Source organism: Rousettus aegyptiacus, unplaced genomic scaffold (assembly GCF_014176215.1).
Source record: "Rousettus aegyptiacus isolate mRouAeg1 unplaced genomic scaffold, mRouAeg1.p scaffold_m13_p_18, whole genome shotgun sequence".
Classification (NCBI taxonomy): Eukaryota; Metazoa; Chordata; class Mammalia; order Chiroptera; family Pteropodidae; genus Rousettus; species Rousettus aegyptiacus.
This window is the reverse complement of record NW_023416293.1, coordinates 12,163,163-12,179,761: the sequence shown is the minus strand read 5'-3', so window position 1 is coordinate 12,179,761 and position 16,599 is coordinate 12,163,163. Positions and strand designations below refer to the sequence as shown.

At 44.9% G+C, this 16,599-nt stretch overlaps 1 long non-coding RNA gene across 1 annotated transcript in view; it reads right to left on the bottom strand.

Moving 5' to 3' along the window:
* Positions 1 to 15,297, bottom strand: part of LOC107520832 — a 163,195-nt gene extending 147,898 nt beyond the window's left edge. The window contains exon 1 of the long non-coding RNA XR_001599439.2: positions 14,822 to 15,297. This is a non-coding gene — a long non-coding RNA (uncharacterized LOC107520832). The remainder of the gene's footprint in view (positions 1 to 14,821) is intronic.
* Between the last annotated feature and the right edge of the window lie 1,302 nt (positions 15,298 to 16,599).

Here is a 16,599-nt window from a genome sequence, read left to right as displayed (position 1 = left end):
TGTTCTCCAGCACGCTGGTGAGTTCTAACTTTTTTAATAGTGATGTCTTAGTACTGAAACTGCTTACTCTCCGAAAAGCCTATATGTTCAGGATTTTACTCTGATAAATCATGAACATAACAGGACGAAAACTACCATAAACTGTGTGCTTTCTTGCCAAGAACACACAAAGGAAAAAGGATAGTCTCTTTAATAAATGGTTCTACTTAAACTGGGTCTCCATGTGCAGAAGAATGAAACTGTACCCTTATTTCAAACCATATCCAGAAAACAAATCAGACGGGTTGAAAACTTAAATGTAAAACCCGAAACTGTAAAACTATTAGGAAAAAAAAAACATAAGAAAAAGCTTCTTGGCATTGGTCTGGGTAAGGATTTTTCAGTTATGATTACAAAAGCATAGGCAACGAAAGCAAAAATAGACAAATGGGAATTTATCAAACTAAAAAGCTTCTACGCAGCAGAGGAAACAATCAACAGAGTGAACAGACAATCTAACGAATCTGGGGAAATCTTTTCCAACTATATATCTGATAAGAGGTTACTATGAGGAACTCAAACAACTCAGTAGCAAGAAAACAAATAACCAGATTTTAAAAACAGGCAAAGGACCTGAATAAACATTTTTCAAAAGAAGTCACATGACTGGCCAACGAGTACATGTGAAGGTGCTCAACATCACAAATCGCCAAGGGGATGAAAGTCGAAACCATGATGAGATATCACCTCGCAGCTGTTAGGATGGCTATCATCATAAAGATGTAAGTGCTGCTGAGGATGTGGAGAAAGGAGAACCCTTGTACACTGTTGTCGGGAATGTAAATTGATACAGCCATTATGAAAACCAGTATGCAGTTTCCTTAGGAAAAAAACAGAACTACCATATGATCTAGCAATCTCACTTCTGGGTATGTCATTAAAGGGAATGAAATAAGGGTATCAAAGAAAGATCTATATACGCCCATGTTCACTGTGGCATTAACTACAATAGCCAAGAAACGGAAAGAACAAAAGCGTCCACCGATGACAAATAAAATGGGAGACACACACACACAACGGAATATTACTCAGCCTTAAAAAGGATACACTGCCATTTGTGACAAAGGAGATGGACCTGGAGGACATTATGGTATATGAAATAAGCCAGACACAGACAGGCAAACAAATACTAGATAATCTCACTTTTATGTGAAAGCTAAAATAGTCAGACTCATAGAAGCAAAGAGTGGAATGGTGGTCCCCAAAGGTGGGGGGACAAATGTGGGTAAAACTTATCTTAATTCATTTGATCAAAGTTCCAACAATGCAGAATGAATAAAACCTGGGGACCTTATGTGCAGCACGGTGACTGTAGTTAATAATACTGTTTCGTCTACTTGCAGTTTGCTAAGAGAGTAGATCTTAATTTTTCTCGCAAAAAAAAAAAGATAACTGTGAAGTTATGGGTATGTTAATTAGCTTGATTAGTAATCATTTTACAACCAATACATATATTAAAAATTCATGTTGTGTACCTGAAATGTACACATTTTTGTCAATTATAGTTCAATAAATCAAGAAAAAAATTGAGCATCACATATGTACCAATCACAGTGTTATTAATTTAACGTATTTTCACTAATCCTGTAAGATCAATATGATTAAATGTTAAGAATTGATAGGTGTTGAAAATTACAGCATTTTAACATGTCAAAACAACGACAGAATTGGGAACCAAAAGTGTACTAAAACCGTGACTAATAACTGAAATGAAAGAAAAAGCTGCAAAAGTACAATGACTCAACAGAATGAATTTCATATTGCACGGCCCTGTTTCAGTTCCCAACGGACTGCGGACGAAGAGGTTTTCTCCATCACCACCCCCGCCCACGTGCCAAATTTTGGTGCGTTTGATCCGACTGCTTTTCACATATACCAGAAAGAAAAACAAACAAACAAACAACAAACCTTCCATGGGACTTCCATTTATTTCAAAACACAGGTGATTTGTAAACACATTCTATTCTGAGAAGGTTATTATACGCCCTCGAGAAAAATGAAAAGAAACCCTCATATACCAAAATCAAGGCTCCAAAACCAAGGCTCCAAAACCCAGGCTGAAGACTGAAGTCATGTTATTTGTAAGAGGAAGCGTATTTCTTGAACAGTTCCTCAAATTGTCTCCTCAGCTCTGCTTTCCCTCTGCTCTGTGGCTCCTGAGGTTCCTTATGTATTTAGGGCGACCAAACACACATTTCTCTTTCCTGCCCAGCACGTCTGTTTGCTTTGAAGAGAGCGAGAGGGAGAAAGAGAGGATTTGCTGCCACTTTGGGGAACTGCGAGATCTCCACCCCTAACTCGACTGCAGAAATCTTTATTGCTTTTGGTGGCAAGAGAAACAGACAGAAAGGCTGCAGCTGGGCTCACAGTCCCACGTGGAGTTTAATGTGGCTGCAGTGGGGGGAAAAAATGTGTTTTTCCTTGCAAAACAAGAAACTGCGATATGGCAGTCATTACGGGAAATAATAAACACGAGCTCAGGTTTGTATACTACGGCGCAGCCCAATAAAAACGAGGGGTGATGACATCTATTTACTTTCACTCCCTTAACCACAATAGTTTAATATCTTCCATTGCTTTTGATGGAGTTGCAGTCCTAATAAATGTCACATTCCAAAGTGTGGAAACCTAAAAGTTACACTGGGTTCCTGCAGTTAAAACAACAATAAATATCCACAACTCAATCACTCGAAGTTAAGCGCTCTTATAAACCAATCCAATTCTACTCCCTTGAGCCGATGATATCACTTGTTAGACTTGTCTAATAAATCACTTGGTCAAATGTAATCTCTACTTGCACAATATTTTTTAGCACCTCATACATTCTGATGTCTCTTTAGGGCAATTTATTAATTAGACATTGTCATATCTGCAAAATCAGGGTTATTCGCATCATCCTCCATTTTTCACATAGAGAAAAAAGAAGAGCAAAGACTTCTTTGCTGCAATGCATTAGACAAAAGACCGTTTACATCCTGTGTGTTAGGCGCTGGCTTGGCTCTGTTATCATGCTAAAGACTCTCTGATTTCCATGCAGATTTTCTGTTCTTTTTAAAATGTTGTTCATGCTGAAAGAGGAATCACAAAACCCAGTGGGACAGAGAGTTTCACCAAGGGAATGGTGACCAGTGCAAATACAGTAGAGATGGATGCTAAACAGAACCGTTCCTATAAGGTCTGCAAGTCACTGGTAGCTTGGATAGGAGTTAACTGAGGCAGAGGGCAGATGCCTGCAGATGGAGCAGTGATTGGGGAAGAAAGAGAAGATAATGATTATAAATCACCGTTCCTCGAAGAATGGATGCAAAAGAAAAAATGGAAGTTTTTTGTGCACGGCGCCTCAACTGTATAAGTCACAGGGCTCAAAACCCGGTCCCCTGTCGCAGTCCAATTCCTTTACCCACTGTATTGCAATAGCCAACTTGCTGGGGGTTTTTCCAAATCAGTTCCACTAAAATTAATAAACTTTTTTCAATTTTCACTACTACATCTTAATCTGGACCTTTATTATTTTACACCTAGACACTGCAAGAGCTTCCATCTTTTTTGTCCCAGAATTCCACACTCTCTGCAATCTGCAGGATAGCTACCTCGTCAGATTTATCGGCCTCAAGAGGGGATCCCGTTTGAGCCTTCTGCTCCAGCCAAGCTCGCCACCAAAACTGCCCTGCGTTTTCCCAAAGCCTGGCCTCTGTATTTGCCCCAATCACCACCTGTCAAATGCTTTACCATCCTTCAGGATCCATGTCAAGTATCATCTTCCCCATGAAGCTGTCTTGCCTTCTCTAGCCAGAGATGATATTTCCAGCCTCTGGCACCTTAGACCAACATGTCACTCATCATTCGTCTTGCATGGCCTCATCAAAGCTGCTCAAGTTCCTTCATAACAGAGACCATATCCTGTACTTAGCTCTTGTAAACACCTGAAATCTCTGTATTACATAAAAAGGTACCTGCCACAAGGTTTCGAGAATGCCGTTTGTTTGTGCTCGCGTGACAGAGCTAAAAACCGTGGCCTCTATTTTTTAGCCAACAGTTACCCGTTTTATGCACATTTCCTGGCTGCAAAGTTACAGTGTCTCAGAGAAGAAACAATTACCTTCCTAAGACTCCAGGAAGAACAGACTCCTGTAAACAAACTGTTTTCATCACTTGAATGCACAGTACCAACAAATGGAGTCGAAGGCCACTTAGGTGGTACATGGCAGTTATCACTTGAAGCAATAACATTATGGGGTCACACCTTTCAGTTAATAAAACATTATGCAAGGAACTGTGTGTACGTTCTTAACAGCTGGAGATAATGTTTTGCATTATTTTAATTAGGTCTCTCGAATTTACTCATTTCAATACATTTGTGTTGATGGCATACCATGTGCCCAGCACTGGATTAGATGTTATTTCTACTTTTTAAAAAAGGCCCAAGGAATACTAATGCAGCCTCAAAATGTGGGCGGCAGAACCTAGTAGCAGGAGGCTTAGCCTAGGATTTAGGGGTCCCCGAGCTGATACCCTAAACTGCCTCTAACTCACAGCCATGTGAGTCCTCTCTCTGCACTTTCCTTTTTTCATCAATTTACTGGGATGTGGAGAAAAAAAGATAAATAATTCAGTTTGTTAAACATGAATCAAATATCCACTGTATACAAGAATAGATGTGTAAATATTATACATAGGAGTAATTTATAATAATCATAGTATGTCACAGGTAAGTCAACAAAAACAAGAACATTTTGAAATGGTATATTGCAGGAAAAAGTAATGAAATAATGTGAAATAAATGAAAGCAGGCTTCTTAGAAGCCTACTCTTTAGTTGGGTAAAAACTATATATATATATATATATATATATATATATATATATATATATATAAACACACACATATATATATGTATATATATATATATACATATAAACCTGAACATAACTTCAAGACTACAAGCTATTCCTTGTTAACGCTCATAAAACAATGAGTTTTCCCCAAACCTGAAAAGTTTTAAAAAATACATAGATTTCTTTTAGAAGTCAAGAGGGTGGCTACGTTTTTTGCCATTAGTTTTTCTATGTCTTGATCTGAGTGCTGGATACAAGGAAATACTCAAGGTGAAAATATTCAAGTTCTCATGATTTGTGCACACTTCTCTATGTACATTATACTTCGATAAGATGTTTTTTAAATGTGGCTTCCTGAGTCCCATCAATAGAAAGGAACTAGGAGTCTGCGTGTCTCATTTCTCCCAGGTGAGTTTAAAAATCAGACATTCTGGGTCACCTTCTTCCCGCAAGGGCCTGGTGAAATGACGCAGGGACAATGACTTCTTCGGGGTGAACTGGTGATGGAGTCCTTTAGCCAAGGTGGAAAAGGGGGTGACATGACAAGAGTGACAATGTCTTGGAGAGTCTTAGTTCGTCAGTCAAAGGTGTGAGTCGGAATTGGGAAAAACTGGAGCCAGAGAGGCGAGGGACTAACCTGTTTTTGTAACACAGGTGTGAGATGACAAGGGCTGAAATTTTGCTAGCGACTGTGGAAACGGGGCAGAATGGCTGGTCTGAGAGACACTGCGGGCACATAACAAATTCCAGAGATTATACTGGCAGAAGCCAGAGGACAAGGTTTCCCAGAATTAAATCCCGACGCTCGTAAACTCTGGTATGCTCCTTTCTCCCACAGTGTGGGTGTGGGTGCGGGCGCGGGTGTATGGTGTGTGTGCTTCTGTGTCCCTGGAATTCACCTCAAGTTATCAAAGCCTAACCCCCATACAAATATGCACCGTATAAACACAAGACTGTCTCTGTTACCTAGTCTTCACGCTTCTTAGGTAGAGTCCAAAATACAAGCCGTTAATTCTGGACTCTTTATTCCAAGATGACATGGGATGCCCTGCTTCAATCACGAGCCCGTAAAAATGAAAAGCGGTGGGCCCTGGCGTGCTCTTCTCTGAGAAAGTGATGCAGGTACACCGTGGACAACCCCCCCACACACCTCACTTCTGATGTACAGAATATACATCTCGTCCCTCTCCGGAGGCCTCTCCCGAGAAGCTGGGCCACCGTGCCAAGACCTGCAGTGGTTTAGTGAAGTGAACAGATGTCTGAGACGAGGATGAGACCACTAGACATGTTTCCACTAGTCAGCCGAGCCAAGCTTTCCAACGAGCCCTCCGGAGGCAAGCGGCTGGCTGGGTTTTCACCCGCCATGCCACCTACGATAGCCCTGGTAGGTTTCTTCCCATAAATGAGTGTGTTCGTTGGCTCCAATCTGTGTTGGTTGAAGGAAAATGATACTGTTTTAGCAATGGAAATGATTCTTTGGTCAATTCAATGAACACAAAGATATAATAGTAGATCAGCGTCCAACTTAAGAGAAATTGTTTTAGGGGAGCAGATGGTGTCCTGGGGTTCTTGGTAAACAACGAGAAGGGGATCTCAATTGTATCATTTTCCGAACTTGAAGAACAAATAACTTTTTACCGTTACCATCATGAAAATTAAAAAGTAGAAATTGTTATTCTCTCTTGTACCTTTACAAAGCATATGAGCAATACCTACAGCCCACATCTGCCAAGTGGAGCCTATTTAATCCTTAAAGCTAAAGGCTTACAGGTAGGAATGCTTTATGACTTGTGCATGCATGTGTGTGTGTATGCGAGTGTGTGCTATCATTCGCTTGGACACTCCCTGCTCGCCTGACGTCAGGTTTGGTCATGTCACTTGCTTTGGCCAGTGGACTATGAGCAGATGTGATATGAGGAGGGCCTGGTTTTTTGTGTCCCAGTGAAGTTCCAAGAGAACATGCTTTGAGTCACCATCGCACCTTTATCTCAGGCCCAGGATGAATGGCCATGGAGAAGACCTGCTCTCGGTCTGAAGCTTGGATTGGATTCAAGAAATATAAAAATGTGGAGAGCAGAAAGAGAAAAGTCTCAAAAAACGATTATGGATATCTCGGAGGGATAAGAAAAACCATTGTGCTCATAAGACAAAAACAAGATACTATACAAAAAATATATATATTCAAAAAACAAGAACGAGTCCTTGAGAAAATATATATCACAGCAGAAACAGAACATTCAACAGGAGAGCAAGACGATGAAGAAATTCTCCCCGAGGAAAAACTAAAAGATAGAGAGACAGAAAACAGCATAAAACAAAAGACTAGAAATTTAACTCAGGAAGCTCAACATCCGACTAATAGGAGTTTCTAAGAGACCAGAGAAAATACGATGGGCCAAATTAGCAAAGAGATAATGTGGGGGGAAATCTCCTAAAACTGCAGTACTGACTGTCCCCATCGAAATGCCCACAAAGAGCCAGACGAACGAGTGAAAAATGAGCACCTAGGACTATTACTGTGAAATTTTAGAACACTAGGCAAAAAGAGAAGATTCTAAAAGCTTCCAGAGAAGTGACAATAGTTCTTGGGAACTATTTTATTGGGAATTAGATTGGCATCTCACCAGCAGATGAGACAAAAAGCAATGCTTTCAGAATTCAAGGGAATTTCAACCTAAAATGCTATATCCAGGCAAAAAAAAAAAAATTTACTATAGGGGTAAAATTGATGTTTTAAAAAATATACCACCTAGGCATCCCCAACAAGGCGAGGGAGGGGCCTAGGAGGCAGACGTCACGTACTCTAAGAAGCAGAGTATCTGAGACAGGAAACAAGCAAGAGGTTGTTGGGATTATGGCAAGGGAGTCCCATGGTGTCAGCTGTCTGACAGGCACAGAGGAAGCCACTCTCCTGGAGTAAGAGAATGAGGGACAAGGAAGAGCGGAGAGAGGAGAGAGGAAATTCAGAAAACTCATACATTTATTAATAAATCTGAGTGTTTGTATTAAGTATTGCTAGGAGTTTGACGGATCTGTTGGATATTTAAGAAAAAAATTGTGATGGATGGATGGATGGATGGATGGATGGATAGACAGACAGACAGACAGACAGACAGATAGATAAAGTAAATTTAAAAACAAGTAGTTTTTAATTTCATGTTGATGGCTGGGAGTGAGATGATTTAAAAAAAAGAAAGGAAAAATTATAGTAAACTACTTGACCCAGCGGTGAGCAATATTACAGAAACATGATTACGTTAGCCAGAATTACACTAACCAAAAATTGAATGTTCTGTGAGGAGACAGAGGAAGAGTTAGCAGTAATGCGTGAGGCTTAAACCCCCAACTGCATTCATAGCAAGTAAACAAATGATATCTAAAATTGTGCCAGGTTGGCTCATTCGCCCAGCCCAGGGAACCCAAAAGCCAAATGCACATAGAAGTCCCCATAGGTAAGCCCTTTCTGTCTCTCGCTCGCCTGACGCTCAGGTCACGGGAAGAGTCTGGAACCACGACAGGCGAGAGAAAGGGAGAGATGCTCGAGAAATGGAGCAAACACCTCCCGCGATCTCCCCTGCGCACTGCGGGAGGGGGAGAGCATCCGTGGGACGTGGCGGGCTGGACCGGCACCAGGGCACGCGAGCCCAGGCAGGCGCTAGCATGCGGGGGGCGGTCGTCTCCTGCCCGTACCCTTTGAGGGTGTGCCCCGTCAGTCTGGCAGCAGCAGGGATGCCCTAAGCGGCACAAGGAGAGAAAAGGGCGCTCGGGAGTGTCGTGTGTTCCCGAGCTCCTCCTCTCCACCCATCCCCCACTCGCGGCCCGGGACAGGACTAAGCCGATCAGGCCACAGGGTACAGAACCCAGTGCCATCACGTCACCAGCCTTTGGCTTCTTTCTCACGATCCATGGTACACAGGGACGGGCCCGGCCCCACAAACTCTCCCAAGGAAGGGGAGCCAGCCAGCTTCTCTACCCAACGTCAGAGGCGGAGGCAGAAGGCGGGCGAGTGGACCAGAGCTGCAGATGCGAAGCGAGGACAGCTCTGCCCCTCCACGGACTCCCCCTCTGCCTTCTGAGGACCGGACGCTGGCGGAGGGGCGCTTGCATTCTAAAACCTGGGCGAAGGGAGACTTGGCCTAGCCCTGCCTGGCGTGGCGGGTCACTTCATTTACCAGCCTGGCGAGGCTGTGAAGCCCAGTCGCTCGGGCAAACATCAGTCTTGATGTTGCTGTGAAGGTCCCTTTTACACGTGCTTCACCCTGAAATCGGTAAAGCCAATTGTTCACCATAATGAGGGCGAGCCTCATCCAACGGCTGGAGAAGGCATTACGAGACCGAGGCCCCCAGTGAAGGGAGGCTCGGCAGCCAGGGGAACCTAGTTTTATTTCTAGTTCTTCTGTGTGGTAGTCGTGTGGCCTTGGGCCATTGTTATCATGTCTCAGTCTCAGTTTCCTCATCTGTAACATAGGAACAGTAATAAAACTATCATCTACTTAATCTCCCTAGAGGTCACATATGTACGGCAGCTCATACTTCTGAGGCATTTATTTAATAGTAATCATTCTGTCATTTAGTTTCACACACTGTCCATCATAAGATGCACCTTTATTTTATGTCCCCAAAGAAAGAACAAATGCCACCAGTTACACTATGTCCCATTGCTTTTTTATCGCTTATAATTCCTATTTCATACCAAACTTATTTGGCATGAATTTTTTTTAATCACAAAAATTTGTATGCACACGTAAAAAAAATGTATTCAAAATAAAATGTTAAAGTATTCTTAAAACTTGTTCACATTGGGTCTGAGATAATGCCCAGTTTTCAGCGATTTTAAAATATGATGCAATAGGCCTGTGAGCCACGCTTCTCTAGTTCGGGCCCACATCCACAACTGGAAGTGTACTATCCCTTCTAACAAAGCTTTCCTTTTCTGCTGAAAAATAAAAAACGATCAAAAGAGTTTCGTAGGTACACAATAGGGCGTAGCAATCACTCTGCCATCCCCAGCTCTATGGCCAACCATGGCGCCTTTGGCAAAGTACTGACCCTCTCTGGGCCCAGGGTTGTCATGGGATTGATGATATTTATGCCAGACTTAGCTCTGGGTCGGCACAGAGAAGAATTCAGTAAATATTCCTTCTCTGCCAAGAGCCAACAGTGCAGTCAGAAACAGCAGCAGCAAAAAGCACAGTAAATGTTACCCGTATGAGCAACTTCGCCCGCGTTATCTCGTTTAGTATCTCCCACAGCCCTGCAGCACGGGCAAAGGAAACATAACAACATCACTCCCATTGGTCACAGGTCACGTAGCTAGTTAGTACCTGAGCCCAGGTCCCCTTACTGCCCACTTCAGGCTCTCTCTGTCACACTTGGGAGCTTTTCTCTTTGCACAAAATGTTTTCACGAGCTTCAGAACAAGAGTGTCGCTCTGACTTTTGAATCCTTACCGAATCTGCAGCACAGAGAATCTGGCCGACCTGGATTCAAGTGCTCATTTTACAGATGTGGGGAAATGAGTCCCAAGGGGGCTAAGTAACTTCCCAAGGTCACAAGGCCAACAAATACGCATCCAGACTGTCTGTGTTTCTAACCACTCGGCGGCACTGTCGCGTCCATGTATGGGAGAAATGCTATCTACCTTTCAGAGTAGTAGGAATTTACAGTAATTCAGGCGAAGGGCCCAGCCCGACGGCTAGTGTATAATAGCTGCTCAATAAATAGCACATATAGCCACTGCAGTGAGCGATAATAATATTTAGCAGCTCCATTGCTGCATTTTATGGGCCGCAGATGCCTACGCTGTCCTGTCCCGGGCCGGGCCTGCAGTGGGGAGAGAGCCACCAAATCATCCCCATGTAGAGAAGTCACACCTGCTTGTGCTTTTTTCCCCCCAAGTCGCCTTATCTCTTTTCTGACTATGGAAACCGACCAGAAGTTACAGTCAGAAGAAAAACAGTCAACAGATGTCTTTAGCATTCAGGGACTGATGAATTAATTTTCTATCGCTACTGAGAATACATGTTTATCTCCAGCAAAAGTCTTCGGCTGAGAGCAGAGCACAGTCTCACGGTGAGCGTGCTGGCAGACTCAGCGTTCCTACAGGAAACGCAAGACTTGTGACAAGGTTCTTGTGAAATCCAGACAAGGTTTCTCGCTCATGACTGCTGCTGGCTCGTAGCCAAGGGCAGACCCATCAGCTCAACAACTTCAGAAGTTGCATGTACACAGAGGACAATCTGCGAATTGGCTAACGGTTCCTCTTTACCAGGGCCCAAACCTAGATTCCAAGAAAACAAAAGTAAAACCCTTAGCACTTGGGGTCTCAAAGCAGCAGACGTCTCATTGGCCCATTAGCTTAAATAAAATGAATTCTTACTCAGGGCCTCAAAATGTTGCAGGTATTAGTACTAATTAAAATCAGTTGTGATATCTTAGAGTCAGTCCTGTTTACTCCATAGCAACTACAGATTCATGCTGAGAATCTGAAATTTTATCCAAAATTCTCTGGGTATCTATGTAAGTAGTTTTCCTGGAAAAGGGGTTCGACGCCCTCATTAGTTTCTTGAATGAGACCTGCAACCCAAACACCACTGAGAACCACTGATACACAAGTAAATGTCATGCTGAAAAAATGTTCACAATCCATTGTTAATGACAAAAAAAAAGTCTCAGAATATTTTTGTGTGGTGTGCTACTTTTGTTCAAACAATATTTACAGGAAAAAAAATAAATAAGTACCCACCCAAAATATCAACAACAGCAGTTATTTCTAGAATGTCAGACGTGTGAATGATTTTGTAAAATTTTGTTCTTCGTGCTTTTGTATGTTTGCATTTTTTTTCCTACAACAAACATGTATTATTAGTTTTAGAATCAAGAAAGCCTGATAAATGTTATTTTCAAACTAATTTCAAAAAGCATTCATCCTCTTCTGTGCCGTGATGTCCCAAGTCACTCGTGAACCCCATTCTGTCTACACTGCATGACCTGGCTCAGAATCTACACTGCAGTTCAGGAATGCCTTCCATGGACCGGTCAGATGGCCATTTCTGAGTCGCAAAACCTGGACGCACGAATGTTCGGCCCAGTTCAGATTCGAACAGAGAAGGCCATTACTTTCGCGAGAAAAAAAGGACAAGCAGCTTTGAAAAGAAGAGGAAGGAAATGGAAGAAAAGCCGTGTGACCCAGAGAGCATTCGAGCTGCTGGGCTCAGTCTCGGAAAGGTGGTGGCCACTTGTGGAATGTCCTCGACCCTTCAGCGTCGCAGCCAGGGCAGTTAGGAAAATAAGGTGCACATCGAATGCCCTGCTAATGTTTTACTTTGGTGGCAGAACTAAGGAACACATCCGAAAGCCAGAGGGTAAACACATTCCCCAGGAGATCTGGCCAAGAGTCTGGCTTCCTGTTGGTGGTCCTCAGGGAACTTGGGACGCAGGAAGCAGTCACACTAAGTTAGCAAATAAAAGGTAGGATGCCTGGTTGAATTTAAATTCCGGCCATGCAACAAATCCTTTCCTTAACGTAGGTATATCTCATGCAAAATGTGGGATATCCTTATACTGACAGTGACTTGCTGTTCAGATGAAATTCAGATTTAATTGGGCCTTCCGTATGGTATCTGGCAAACAACCCCAAGCCACACAGAACAAGGGAGACGCAGACTGCGGGCAAGTCTTCTCACGCATGACAGGCAACGTCCATTACGCAGGGGGCGTGGGCAGCAATACAAAAAGTCTGGGGCTCAGGGAGAGTCCTTAAGGTGCCAGAGATGGCTCCTAACTGCCCATGAAAAGGTAGGCCGCACGAAGCCTCTTCTGCTCCCAAGTAAGAAAATTGGAATATTCTAATGCTGTTCTGCTGGTGGTTAAACCAATATGACCCCAAAAGCAGAAGGTAGAGGAACCCAGGAAAGTCCCGGGGTAGGTAGTGTGCAAACGGACGGCGGAAAGAATGCGTTAAACAGCAAGGGGGTGAGCCTCGGGACCGAACTAAGTGCTGGCTGGTCATGCTTCGCTTTTCCTACGGCCGAGATTTCAGCACCTCGTCTGAAGAGCTTGCGCCTTGCAAAATTGTTTTCCAGAAAGACAAAAAAAAGCACACTGAAAAATTAAGTAACACTTTCTTAAAAACGTGAGGGAAAAGGGACACGTGTTGACGCCTGGCTCTCTGTGACACCAAAAACGAGCGAAACGCGGGCCGACGCCAGCCTGCAGATGCCTCGTCGCCGTGGGAACGGAGGACACCTTTGCTCCTCTCACAGGCGACTGGCATCCGAGTGCAGCCTGCGACTACGATGCAGAGAACCACTGACTGGGAAATCAGGGGGAAAAAAGCCATTTTATATCACCCCCCCAAGGGCCACTGGAATATTTTCCCATTGATTTGTTTTTCGCTTATCTTAGAAACAAAATTAGCCATGACATAACCAGCCCCATAATTGTTAAAATACATGAAAACATTGAAACAACTTCCTAATCTTCCGTTTTGCCTCGAGCGCACCCCCACCTGCGCTATCTGAGCACCCGGATGAGGACGTGCCGAGTTTCTCCGAGTCCCACCGAAACGCGCTCGCCCCTCGCCCACACTCTCCCCGTGAGCGTGGTGCACTAGCAAGTCGGGGTCTGACGGACCGTGACAGCCAGAGTCGCGTTGGGGGAGCAGAACCGCCATGCGATGTGAAGTAAACGGTTTCGTGTGTGGGCGGCCCAGACGCCGCTGCGGGAGCTGGCACGGGGCTCCGAGTCGGGGGCCTCTCGCACCGGCCTTGAAGTTGCTATGGGTCGGCATTGCCAGCGGTGAGGAAGATGAGCTGGACACAACGCGGGAGACAAGGACGACCGGGCGGCTGCGTCTGGCTCCCCGGGCCCCAGCCTCGAGAGTGCCAACAACCTGCAGAAGGAGCTGGCACCCTTGGCCACGAAGCCGCCTGAGGGTCCTGGCCCAGGAAGACCCCTGCTGGGAACCGAAGCAGCTGCGGACCCAGCTGTCACCTCGCCCACAGGGCGAGCCAGCACGGCACGTGTGAGCTGCTGGGGGGCCCGGCGCCCTCACACCCACCCCGAGCCCAAGGGCGGCTGCTTCACTTACACCTTGCAAAGCTCGTGCAGATTTCTCTTGTGCCCAAGGCCACTCTGGGCCATGCAGGAATGGGGGTTCTGAGGCGACAGCTCCCGCCCAGCATAAAACCTCCATGGAGCACCAAGCATGAATCCCTGCTCTGCTGTGACCTCGCTGGGCGACCTTCTCAGAGCATTTAACCTCCCTGAACCTCTGCACGTCTGTCAGGATGACGCTCATTAAATCACTCAGAAAGCAAACGCGCCGAGCGCGCCGCGCAGGTGTGCGAACCCACAGCACTGCTCACGCTCTTGCGGACGACCATATCTTCCTCGAAACTGCTGTTTGCATTTAACAAGATGACTGTAGCCAAGAATGTAGCCCATAAAAAGAGCTCAACCTATGCCACGCACCCTGTAACAAGGTGACACTTTTAGAGTCGGCGGGTCCTCCGTGCACCTGATGAGCTGGCCCCGCTTCGGAATTCTCCGCACACGAACTTGGAAAGCTACCGCCAGGGACGACCAGCTCACGAAGAGATCCCTCATGCCACCGACGCCGTTCCCAGCCTTCGACAGGAGCGCCCCGCTCCGCTCCCTGACTACAGCGACCTGCGAAGCCTTGGCCCCCTCTCCTTGGAGCGGCACTCAAAGAAATGTCTGCTGGAGGAAGAGGAAAAGCCGGTAGCGTCTACCGGGCCGGAAGGTTCGGGCAGGGAAGGAAGGTGCTCCCTTTCCTGACGGCTGCTGTGGCGCTATTGTCGACATGGCCACTTTGCCCAACGTGCCACCGTCACACTGGAGATTAGCATGTGAGAAAACCAGCCAGGGCTGGCAGGGCTCGGACCGCAACTTCAGGCTGTGGCCCCCCACAGCCCCCACCACTTACCTCACTCGAAGACCTGGCAGGGCCATCGCTCCCCAGGGCACGGCAGCCACATCTGCCTCCTGTCCCCTCTCTCCTACTGCTAGTGGCGAGCTGGTTGTGGGATGTCGCAGGTGGCTTTGACGCCACAGTGTTCAACATTTTGCAGCCCGAAGCTCAGCTCTCCCCTCTTCAGGGAAGCGCTGTGATGAGTAACCTGCATTAAAGTAGTTCCCCAGCTAGGGAGCATTGGGTGCATGGAGGGTCCCTCTGAGTCACAAGGCGGGTTTTATCTCGTTGCATGAACGTCTCCAATGGGAACATCCACAGACGATTCTGGACTACAAGGGTTATTAAGAAATGCCGTGTTTGAAAATATCTCCCTGTCGCCTACCTGCCAGTACAATTCCCTTCTAGTGTCAGCTGACTGGTCACAAAAGGAGAGGTCTTGTGTGACCCTTAACATCCTCTGATCTTATTTGAATAGTGAAAATAGGTCTCTCTGTTCTCCCCTTCCCGTCCCTCCCTCTCGGTGTGTTCTCATGTAGAACTTCCACGCAGGACCACCAGTTCTTCATCTATAATCATATTTATAAATTACGATCATTATGAGAGATAATTATTTTCTGGAAATAACACAATATTTGGATGTCAAAAAAAAAGTCATCATTCTTCGAAATAGATGGCTGCTGGTTTTCTCAAGAACTCATTTTACGAATTCAAGTTAAAACAAATGAATACGTGTTCCTCTTTTTGCTTCCTCTTTTGAGCAATTTAATGATTGAAAAAAGACACTTTACCACAATGGAAAATACCTCATTTTTCCATTAAAATGTACTCTTTTTTTTTTTTTAACAGCTATTAATCCACTTCCTTGTCCTTTGGGTCGAAAGGAGCAGTTTTTAGGAGACCAAGCCAAGGTTTCATCAAGGATGTGGTATGGGAGGTGCTTGAGAAGTGAGTCTGTAAGTCACCCGGCACGGAGACAGTCACTGTGACAGCGACAGTATCGGAGCAGCCAGCCGGAGAGTGAGAACCAGTCATGCTATTGACTGGCAGTTCGGTCCCCATCTGCTCTGAATGACAGGCCAGGCCGACTGGCCCCACAGTCAGAGGCACTGGCCTGGTCAGCCCTGTTTCCAGCCAGTGGGCCCAGAGTGTTCTCGGCACTGATATTACTTCATGTCATCAAAAGGAAAGTGTCCACATGGCCCAACGCCCAGTTGAAACTTGGCTGGAAAGATGAGAAAGCAGACGTCCTGGTCAGATGAACACCAATGCTCAACTGGTTGAGTTTCCAGCTTTTTGTAGAAACTCAACAGCTTCTGGTTCTTCTAGTTAAATTTACACCTCTCTTCGGGTAATCGAAAGACAAAGGATTCAGTCAAATATACTGATATTTGACATAATGTAGACAAACAGTTCGAAAGATTGATCAAATATTTTGCTCTTCGACTTGACTTTTTTCTTTTTAGTTAGGAAGTCACAATATCATCAAAGATAAAATGAGGAAGTTATGGATAGTTCAGGATTTGACACTTCACTCTAATTTCAATTACCCAAGTTAAAATTTCTTTTCTAATAGAATACTTTCCCTTTTATTCACCTCTCCAGAAGGTTCATACGTCTTCGCAAAGCCTGATGTACCTCAAGGTTTATACACATTCTCCATATGTGGTGTGATAGTCACAGCACACAGATAGGTTATTCCTGCCCCTAATATCTTAGCTTTGAGAAGTGCCTGATGCATAAGATATGACATGTGTTATATGGATAAAAGGGAGAGATGTCTGTAAGTTCAG